The following is an 11,070-nucleotide window of genomic DNA, read 5'->3' as shown; positions in this document are numbered from 1 at the left end:
GGCCAATATATCTTTCTGAAAGTTCGGTGCACAGAGACACCTGCCCAATCTTACAGCTGCGTCCTGCTGATATATCAAAAAATAAATCTCCGAGACAACAAAGTGAATAGCAAGAAACATGAACCTCACAGACCGTTCAAGGTGAACAATTGACTGAAGGAAGTTTTTCACTGCTCAACACTGCTGGGGAGAAGGGGAATGGAATGATGGGATTAGAGAAGATTTATGTCATGGAGGTGAATAATTAACACCAAAGCATGTCAAATTGACACTCCTGCCATTTTGACGCATTATCCATTTTGGCCGCTCCGCCTGTCACCCTGAGGGCATGGCTTCATCAGTCTGTATTCATGAGTGCTTAACCAATTCCTGCAAAAGAACAGAATTTGCCCACTGGATTCTCATAAAGCCCACTTACTCGACGAGTATTTTAATTGAACATTGCTTTGCTGCTTTTTTTTACAACTTTTAGTTTGGTATGAACAGGGGCAAACATTGATACAATCGAGTCTCTCAACCTACTTATGCAGGCCGGCTTGGTAGGGTTACGCTCTTCAGGATTAGGGTGTTCATGGAGGAGCAGGGATAGGTTTAGTTTATCAGGCAGGGTGCACAGGAATCCCTCTATCTTGTTTAGGGATCATCTTATGGTTGCCTCACTATTCTTGCAGTGTGTTGATCAGCCACTTCCTGTGGTAGGTGAATGAGATAATTGGTGAAAATGTGCCATTCCAAACCCCCAGTGGAAAAGGTTCTGTAGTGTCACCTGTGTGTCCAGGTTCTAAATTCTTCCTATAATAAAAACAGAAAATGCTGGAAAACTCAGCAGGTTTGGAAAATTCAGCAGGTCTGGCAGCATCCGTGGAGAGAGAAACAGAGTTAACGTTTCAAGTGCAATGTAACTCTTCTTCAGAACTTTATTGTCTCAGCTTTGAAGAAGGGTCAGTTCGTAGGGAGGGGTTTTGCAGGGAGAGGGGTACCGGGGGTTGACAGCAAAGGCAGGGAGGTGGCCCCCAGCAGGCACCCCCCTTCCCAATGTCCAGTCCCTCGATCAGACACTGAGTGCTTTTGATCGAGGGACCCCTTTCCTCTCACCTCCCCCTCCCCCAGAAGTGACCAGGTACAGTTTTACCTGTAATGCACAAGCATGACAACAGACCCACCTGCAGCTGGGTTAATACCGGTGGCAGCAGGATGAGGCTCTTAAGTGGTCATTAATTGGTCAATTAGCGGCGGGGCAGGAAGTTCAACCATGGGCCTTCTCACCCAGAACTTAATTCGGGTGGAGGCGGGAAAGCAGCAGGGTTCAGGTACACAGCCATCCCACCTAAGTACGCAGCCTTCTGGCCTCCAAGATCGCCACCAGCAAGGGCACAAGATTCCGCCCAGCCTTTCCCTTACACAGCTTGCTAAATTAATTATAAAATTTGCAAGCTGAAAGTATTGAAAAAAATAGTTGCCAGGCTTTCCGAAATACTCATCTGAAAAGATTTCAGAGATCAACGGAAGTTGGCTTTCCATGTGGGAAAAATAAATAGGCTCAGAAATAAGTTCATAGCATAAGCAAAGACGCAGAAAAATAAAATATTCTGTTAGTTAAAATATTCTGTTGAAGTTTATTGGCAGGAATTCTGAGGCCTTTCACCTGGTGGAAATACCCCATACCTAACGTTGTTATGGCTGTCACAATTTTTTCCTCGGCCTACCACTGTGCTTCAGAGCATCTCTCTAAGTCTGTTAGTAGGCCCTTTTAAGATGTAAATTGGGGTCCTATCATGTACATAGGGTGCCATTTGTTATTTCAAATGTAAAATAACCAGACAGAGGTCAGTCCAGCCAAAGATGAGCCCAAGGGTAGGTTCTACTGTATTTTAATGGGGTTGGTAGGAACAGGAGTGCTATATAAAACCAGCCAGGACCACCACTGTCAGAGAGTCATCTGCCTCCTCCCCCACACGGCGAGATGGAAATATCCTTCCATGGAGTGTCCTCTTCTGGCTCAAAGGCTGACAGGCTGCCCAGGGTTACCTGGAACTGATGGAGGTCCAGGATTGCTCATTGCCACCTGCAACCTGCTGACTGAATGCTAATCGTGCCCTGCACTCAGCATGGACCCGCCTTCCACCAGAACAATTGGGCACCAGCAGGCTCATTCAAAGCCAAGGGTTTTTCCGCCCCCGCCTGCCGTCGGGATCATCCGGTCCCGCCGAAAGTCAATGGACTTTTGGCTGGGCTGCCGAATCTCCCGCGGTGGGTCCTGCCATGAGGGGGCCCAAAAATCCCGGCCAGAAGGTTTTGGGTTCAACTCCCTCTCCAGGGATCTGAGGAAGCCTGGGCTTTTAGGTGGACATAAAAGATTACATGGCACTATTTGAAAAAGAGCAGGAGAGTTCTCCCAAATGTCTTGCCCAATATTCATCCATCAAACATTCCAAAGACAGATTATTGTGTCATTATCCCATTACTGTTTGTGGTAACTTGCTGTATGCACATTTCCCCACATTACCACAGTGATTACGCTTAAAAAATAATTGGCTATTAAGTGTTTGGAATGTCCTGAGACCATCAGATACGCTATAAAAATATGCATTCTTTGTCTTTTTAAAGTCTGCAGCACAGAAAAGCCTACTCCATTGTTTTCAAATTCCCAATATACCTATAAATTCAAAGTATTTTTGATGTCTGGCTAGTTAGCCTACTAAGCTTCTCTTTAAGAAGTCGAGAACAAATGTAAAGCTTTACCTCAAAAAAATTATTGTTTACCCATCATTGGGGCAAACTGGAAAGGAAATACAGACATCTGTTTGCACTATAAGGGAAAACATACTTGCACTTGACTGAGGATAATACTGAGACACGCTGGTGAATGGCCTGTGGCATCTCCCATTAATTGATGGAATGATTGCCTTGGGGATTACTATGGGTGAAATTTTATGGCCGCTCCTGCTGGTGGGATCTTCCGTGCCCACCGAAGTCAATGGAGTTTTGAATGGCTCGCCACCTTTTCCAGCCCCTCCCCCGCCACACCGGGGCCGTAAAATCCCACGCCAAATGAAAGCCCAGACCTTTCGGAGAGGCTAAGATCTTCAAGTAAGCACATTAAGCACACTAAAGGCAATTTTGTATGAGTTTAATCACATAAAATATGTACTTCTTTATTCTACAAACCTCATTTTGATCTTTTAGTTGTCTGACTGAGGTGAATGGCTCCGAAAGAATTTTCAAAGAGTGGTTTGAGTGATTTGATTGGGCCACTGCTCTGTTTGAGTAGACTTTGGATATGTCATTTTTGACTTGATTTTGGGTAAAATGTTTTGTAAATTTTAATTGGCTATTTTAATTCTGACTTTCATAGATAAGTTGAAAAGCTCTTGAATTGTGTGCATTATTGGTTTATGATTGCCCATAATTTTTGAGTGAGTGAATGAATCTTAAGTGTTACACTGATAGGGCACAGTATGACATGAAGTGTGATGAACATTGAAGTGGGACAGTGACAGACAGAAAATGAAGCATGATGGAAGGGAAGTATGTGCAAGCATACCATTTTAATGTATAGATTCTTTTATTAAGTGAGTTACTGAAATAATTGGTAGACATGATGGAATCTATCCAATTCTACAATATGAATGAGTTGAATTAATATGCTTAATTGTAATAAAGGGGAGCCACAATTAAATCTAAATTCAGCCATTTTGCAGTGTGAGGTTCAATTGGTGATCTATTTTTTAACTTATTTTCCATCGTCAGTTTGTTTCAGTCACAGAATCCATCGGTAGCAACTTACGGTACTAAAGTTTCACTGACACCCTGTTTAAACGCAAAATCCAATTTTCAGCCTATCCTGTCTTCAAGTCCAATTAAAAGGTAGCTGCATCTTATTATGTTCTGCATTAAGTCATATTGATGGCCTATTTTCAAATCCCACTGATGCTCCTGAGTTATATTCTCCCTTTTTAATTTTCAGCTTCAATTGGTAGCTTCTCAAATTTGCGGGCAGGATTTTCTGGTCGTCGGCGGGCAGACCTGGGAGCAGCCACGAAATGGGCCTCCGCCCGCGATTGGGCTCTGACCGCGATTTCATGGTGGGCCAATTAAGGCCCACCCAACGTGAAACACACTCTGCACTGGACGGGAGGGGCTGAGCGGGGGTGGGGGCCTGTCGGCCGCCGGGTCCAATGGCAACCTACAGCCGGTTTAAAAACGGCCCAGGCAGCCCCTGGAAGGCTGCCATGGAGGGCGTCCGCCGAATCGGCACTAGGGACCCGAGTGCAGCTGGACATGGCAGGCCAGAGGGCAGGTCGGGTGGGCACTCAGCCCCCCGCTTCTCTGAATAGTGCCTCGCCGCCCTGTTGGAGGAGGGGACTGCCAGGTGTTCCCAGGGATGGGAGGAGGAGGCCACCGCACCTCACCAAGGCGGTATGGGAGGAGGTGGCAGCGCTGACCAGCAGCCGTGACATGGTGCGGCGCTCCTGGATGCAGTGCCGGAAGTGCTTCAATGACTTGCTGTGCTCAGGAAGGGTGATTACCATGTTGGCATGGCAGTGTGCAGATGTGTTGGCTGGCCATCCCCCCAACATGGACCTCAGGATGCTGGAGTCTGAGTGCCAACTGTCAGTGACTCCAGAGCTGGCCAAGGCTGGCTGCTTGAACTGAGTGCCTTGCGGCACCAGGCGTCATTTGCACCTGCGTCACACCCGCTCCCTGAAGCAGGCACCAGTGCAGATACCAACACCTCGGTGGGCATTAGAGCGGTGGCTAGTATCTCGGTGCACATTGGTGAGGGCACTTCACAATTGCTTGAGGTGCAGACAAGGCATAGAGTGCCCAGGGCACCGGCAGTTGGTGGACTGCTAGGGACCAGGACGATGCTCAGTCGAAGGTTGATGATGAGCCTCTGAAGTTGTCCATTAGGCGGCAGATGCTGGATGTCCAGCTAGATGCGTGGGAGGATCTGGTGGAGATCCTTTGTGGCCTGTGCAGCTGCGTCAAGATCCTCTTCCTCCAGTGAATCACCCCTTGCCAGTGCCAGATCATGGAGAGCACAGCATGCAACCATAATCGGTGACACCCGCTTTGGGGGGGTATTGTAGTTCTCCCCCTGAACTGCTTAGGCATCGGAAGCGCATCTTGAGAAGACCTATGGTCCTCTCTACCACCGCCCTTGTGGAGGCATGGCTCCTATTGTAACACTTCTTTGCCTCTGTTCTTGGGTGGCTGAGAGGCATCGTGAACCACTTCTTCAACGAATAGCTCTTGTCACCCAGCAGCCATCCATCCAGTCGGGCTGAAGCACTGAAGAGCCTCAGCACCTGGGAGTGTCTCAGTTTGTAAACGTCAGGGGAGCTGCCAGGGTACCTTGCACAGATTTGCAGAATCTGCATCCTGTGGTCACATACCATCTGCACGTTCATGGAGTGGAATCCCTTCCATTTGACGAAGGCACCCGGCTGACCTGCTGGCGCCTTGGTGGCCACATGTGTACAGTCAATGGCACCCTGGATGCGGGTGAACCCAGCGATCGTTGCCAAGCCTCTGTCTCACTCTGCCTGGCTGGCCTCCCCTGTACAGTAAAGAATAAATGTCAGTACCCACCTGAACAGAGCGTCAGTCACCAGCTTGACGCAACTGTGGACAGCTGATTGGGAGACTCCACACAGATCCCCCACTGACCCCTGGAAAGAGCCGGAGGCATAGAAGTTGAGGGCCACTGTGACCTTCAGAGCCACTGGCATGGGGTGTTCACCCACAGAATCAGAGCTGATCTCAGGCCCAATCATCTGGCAAATGGAGGTCACCGTCTCCCTTGAGAGGCGGAGCCTCCTTCGGCATTGCACCTCAGACATATTGAGGTAGCTGCACCACCGCCTGTAAACCCTGGCAGCAGGATAGTGGCATCTTCTGCGGCCCCTTCCACCTTAGACCACCTGCTGGTCCTGCGCCCCTTGTGCCTGCGCCTCTCCTCCCACAGGTCCCTCCCCTGGAAGCTGCTATTGGGACACCTGGCCTCCTCTCCCTTCTGCCCTTCTCTTCTTTCTCAGAGGAGGTGCCTCCAGTGGAGACCACAATCCCCATTACCAGGTTAAGGGAAGGCTGCCTGATACCTGGAAGGGTTCACACAGTCTGAATCCTCCGAGGGCCTTGCAGACACCAATGAGCCCTGAAATGAAGCCTGGAAATGCTAAGAATGAAGCCCCCAACACAGAATAAGTTGCCAAGTACCAAAAAGCAACCAGCGGCCAACTATCTCCAAAACTCCTCACTACTCATACTGGCAACGCTGCTGACCCTTTTTACCCTGCCCTTGGAGGAGGTTTGTGAAAATGTCGGCTGCCCGCCTGCCCGTTTTGCCCTTGCGAAGAGCTGGAAATTGCATGGGCTAGAAAAAAGTCACAATCAATTGGACTGCTAAGGGCCTTAGGTGACCACTTAATTAATGGCGGGCGCTGCTCCGGCACCCGCGTGCGCCCGCCAATCGAAATATTGCACGAGTGCACGGTGACATCAGGATGCTCGCCCAACGTCATCGTACACAATTTTACACCCAATCGGGTTGGGCACATGCCTACGGGAAGTAAAATTCTACCCTGCATGTTCCATTGGCCATAACTAGTCCGGGTCTTGTTCATCCAATTGCTCCTGTTGCCTTCCATCTTAAGTTCAGCAGCTCTGAAGTGATATCTACTACAAACCCAAGTATAACTCATTCTTGCAACTCATCCAAATGCATTTCAATCCATGATCAATCATTTCTTCCCATACTTTGGAATTTCAAATTTTCCACCCTCAATCTGATCTCAGAATGTATAGTTTCCTGGTAGAATTATGGAGGAATATCATTGATACAATTACAAGAATAGAGGGTACAATCTTAAGAGCATTCAGAATTTTAAATATAAAATATATATCTTGTGAAAACTTACTCTCAAATGTTGGTACTGCAAATTACATTGAGATAAAATATTCCGCAAGGAGAATGGACACAAGATTTCAATCTAAGACCAGCGAACCAAATAGGATGATTTTCTCAATGAATATATTGCCTGATGTATGGTATGTATCTACTGTTTTAACTGGTCTTTATTTCTCTGAATGCTATGCAAACCAATGAAGATTCATAATGCAATAGCACACTTATCAACACTAATAATATGAGAGGCCATATCAACTGAACAAGTTAAAGACATTGCACTGTGTGTTGGAATTATCAAAGCATTTGTGAAATTGTTCGAGTAGATAAGGCACTGATGAAAATTAACTGGAGCAAACAGAGTGATTACATTCTTATCGCTTACAGACACGAACAAGAGGGATACTTCAGGTCAATAGAGCTCCTTCCAAACTCTGTGCTCTCAGTCACAGCCAATCAAATTATTTCCAATTTATCTCTTACAGATTCTGAAGTGCAAGGGTTTCCTGACCAACCAAGAGTTTGCTTTGAATGCCAAAGGTCAAAGCTATCAAGGAAGAACTAAAGTCAGAGTAAAGGATCAGAAAGCCCTTGTGTTAAAGCAAAAGGTCAGTGTTCACAACCAATGATCACTACTCAAACTTGTGTCGAGAGTTGAATGCTAATAGCTTGATAGTACAAATTATGGGTGCATCAGATATTTGTAGAATTAAGTTACTTATTCTGTAATGGAACTATTTTTTAGAATTATAATGCAAAATATGAACATTACAATGATTGCAGGTAGCTTATGCTGGGAATGCCATTATTATCAATAAGTTGAGTAATATTTTATAATTGAACGATGATTGTGCCTATATTGGTAATTCTGTACAAGATGAAATACTTGGTCCGCTGAAATTCTATAATCAGACCCAGCTGTGTATTCATTAGCAATAATAATTATAACATGCTGAAACATTTCAAAGTGCCCAGAGCAATGAATTAGATTTTTTCAAATGCAGTCACTATTATTATGAAGATAAATGCAACATCCATTCTGTCTCCTAGAAAAAGTAATCAGACAAGTGATCAATCTGATCTCCAATGGCATTCATTGAAGGACAGGAACCAGGAGAACTTCCAGCTCTCCATCAAGTTTGAAATCTTTAATCTGTGCCAGAAGGACAGGATGAGGCTTATAGTTTAGCATCTCAAGAGCTACTCAGGGGTATCAGTGGTAAAGCAGGGTGTGAAATTTGCCATTTGAGACTGTTCCAATGGAAAGAGATGATAATTTCCAGTCATGTATATTTCTATGTTTCAAAGGAATTTGGAGTGTCGTAAATAACCATGGCCTCTTGGAGCTTAATTGATTAGCTAGGAAAGTCAAGATATGAATTTCCCAAGAATGAAGGCCACAGTTTTTATTTCCTCTGTTGTTCTTAACCCTGAACTTCCCCCTTTCCCCAAGGAGAGTGGTACACAAGGATGCACAGTTTGGTAAATAGGATGGGCATCAATGGGGCTGGCAGTCTATGTTTACTCATCTTTATGCGTATATATACAAATCAAAACCTTCAACCCTACAACATTACATCAGTACTTCACAGAAGTATCAATCTAAATTATGTGCTCGAACCTCGTTATGGGGACCATCTGACTCATTGATGAGGGTGTCAATAACTGAGGAAATCTGACATTATAGCTAATGCCAATTGTCCATTATTAGACTTGGGACATTGAGAGGAAAATTTTAAAAAATGATCCAGCAAGCACAATGTTGGGTGGTGACAGCCCATTAACAGAAGGGTCATAACATGGTGGGAGGCTTTAAATGATACATGACTTCAAACCATGTCCTTCCCTTAGCAAACGACATTGTTTAAATACTGGTGGTATCTACTGTTGTTGAATTAGGATTTATATATAGACCCTTCTTCAGAACTAAGTTTTGACGTAAGGACTACATCTGCAATGCTAATGTATCTATTCCCTCAACAAGTGCTAATAGAAATGCACTCGCAAGTCAAAGACTGTAGGCTGCCAGTCCCTCACCTGATGCCCACAACACACACTGCCCTATATAATTCTCTGCCACTACTCTTTACCCACCGAGACACCTTTTTGAGACACCTTACCCTTCTAGGGTAATCTGAGGTAGACTGGGCACTTTTCAGGACCAAAAGTGGTGGCCCTAGGCCCATTCATGAGTTTGTGTGATATAAAGCGAGCAATGGTCTGATTGGGGTAGCCATTATCCTGCTGGGTAGCATTGATGCGCCGTACATCAGCATCAAGCTTGCATAGTAAGCAAATGGCTCAGGCCCTATTTATGAGATTGCCAATGAGGTCAATCTTATAGCTTGTGAAACTATAGGAACCCCAATGCATATATTGACCAGTGAAGATAGGCTTGCAGTAGAGAGTAGTAGTAGAGCAGTAGCAAATTTCTCAACTAGCACATCAAGGAAAGGGAGCTCATTTGATTGCTCCATTTCAAAGGTGAATTTGAGCGCAATTTGAGTCTCAAAAATTTGGGCAACAGGCGAAGCTAGCCACTTCACGCTACTACTACGCAGTCGCAACACGAGGGGTATTCTCCACTAACAGGACCCTGCCATCAAGCAAAAAAGACATTCTGCCAATTGCACAAATGAGTTATGTGGTATATGAATTTCAATGCTGGTGTGATGCCAGGTATGTAGGCCGTACCTCCCAACAACTGGTGGATCATATCAAACAGCACGTCCCTTCAGCTGTGCGCAACAGGCAAAGTACCGACTGTGTTCAACCAGCCCGTGCTTGCAAAACTCAGGACATAATGTCCAACACTTGCTAAACAATCCTGGTTGCGCTAAGAATTACACTGACAACCAATTTAGGATTATCAGTCAGGCTCGCAATGTGGCTTGACTACACATACTAGAAGCTACATATATTCACACACGAGGCCCTGTCCTTTGCAAACAAAAAGAACATGTCCACGCATTGTGCCATTTTCAACTAAACAAAAGCCATTTCCTGGCTCATTCATCCCCTATGGCAATGCCTTGACCCATCAGAGTCGACTTGCCTGGTTTGAATTTAAACAAAGTTTGGCTGTTAACTGTTCCTTGGTGCATTCCCCATGGCAACACCTCTACCAATCAGACTTCAATTGTCAACCAATCAGCACCCTCTTCTCAAGCAGTATCAATTGTTGTTCTGTTGTGAATCTGCCCTGATGAGTACAAGATGAAAAGCTTTGACAACATACCTCCTTATTCAGTAATACTCAAGTTCTATACTGCCAAGCGACTAAGAGAGAGATAGGTAGAAGGTAGATACTCGAATTACAGATTTTAGAAAAGACAAGCAATCCTGTGCTCTATAATAGCATTTTCTTAATTAATAAAAAATGAATTATTTCACAACTGGTGGTATTATTAGTAGATGGGTTTTCAGTCATAACTTTTAAAAGTTGCACTCGTAGTATGTTCCTGAGGATATCCCAAAAGTGCATCACATCCAAACATATTACGGTCACTGTTATTATGTGGGTAAACACAATAGCCAATCTGCACAGAGGATGGTCCCACAAACACCAGCTAAGATCAATAGACTAATCTGTTTTTGTTCAGAATGGAATAGTGGTCTGAACAAAGCAGAAGTCCCTGCATTTCTTCAAATAGAGCTATGGGATCTTTTACATCTAGAGTCTCAGGTAGCTAGTTTAACATTTCATCCAAGAGAAAACATCTTCCACAGTGTAGTGCCGTGCTGAAAGGCCAGCTGAGACTATTTGTTCAAATCTTGGAGTTATGCTTGAACTCAAACCTTCTGTCTCAGGGTAAGAGTATTACCAACTGGGTCAAACTGACATCATAGATTCATAGAATGTTTACAGCAGAGAAGGGGACCATTCAGCCCTTTGTGTCTGTGCCAGTTGTCTGCAAATTCACCTAATGCCACTCTCCCACCTTTACTTCTTAGCCCTGCAAAGTTTTCTTCTTCAGATAAAGATCTAATTCTCTTCTGAAAGCCACGATTGAATCTAAATTGAATCACCAGGTCAACAAAAAGGCAGGGAACCTATGTCAGTCGCCATCAATATCATCTCCACTCTAATCCAGAACAATGTCCACTTCTACAACCGCCAGAACAAGTATAATTCTACTGAACATCTCTTTAGAATTTAT

General features: G+C 45.0%; 1 long non-coding RNA gene across 2 annotated transcripts in view; it reads left to right on the top strand.

The window, feature by feature from the left end:
* The first annotated feature begins 3,493 nt into the window (after window positions 1-3,493).
* Window positions 3,494-11,070, top strand: part of LOC144691196 (uncharacterized) — a 58,880-nt gene continuing 51,303 nt past the window's right edge. For both annotated transcript variants that reach the window (XR_013579054.1, XR_013579053.1), the window contains exons 1-3: window positions 3,494-3,528; window positions 6,973-7,053; window positions 7,396-7,518. This is a non-coding gene — a long non-coding RNA (uncharacterized LOC144691196). The remainder of the gene's footprint in view (window positions 3,529-6,972; window positions 7,054-7,395; window positions 7,519-11,070) is intronic.

This window comes from Cetorhinus maximus, chromosome 15, assembly GCF_964194155.1.
Source record: "Cetorhinus maximus chromosome 15, sCetMax3.hap1.1, whole genome shotgun sequence".
NCBI lineage: Eukaryota > Metazoa > Chordata > Chondrichthyes > Lamniformes > Cetorhinidae > Cetorhinus > Cetorhinus maximus.
This window is presented reverse-complemented; position numbering and strand designations above follow the sequence as displayed.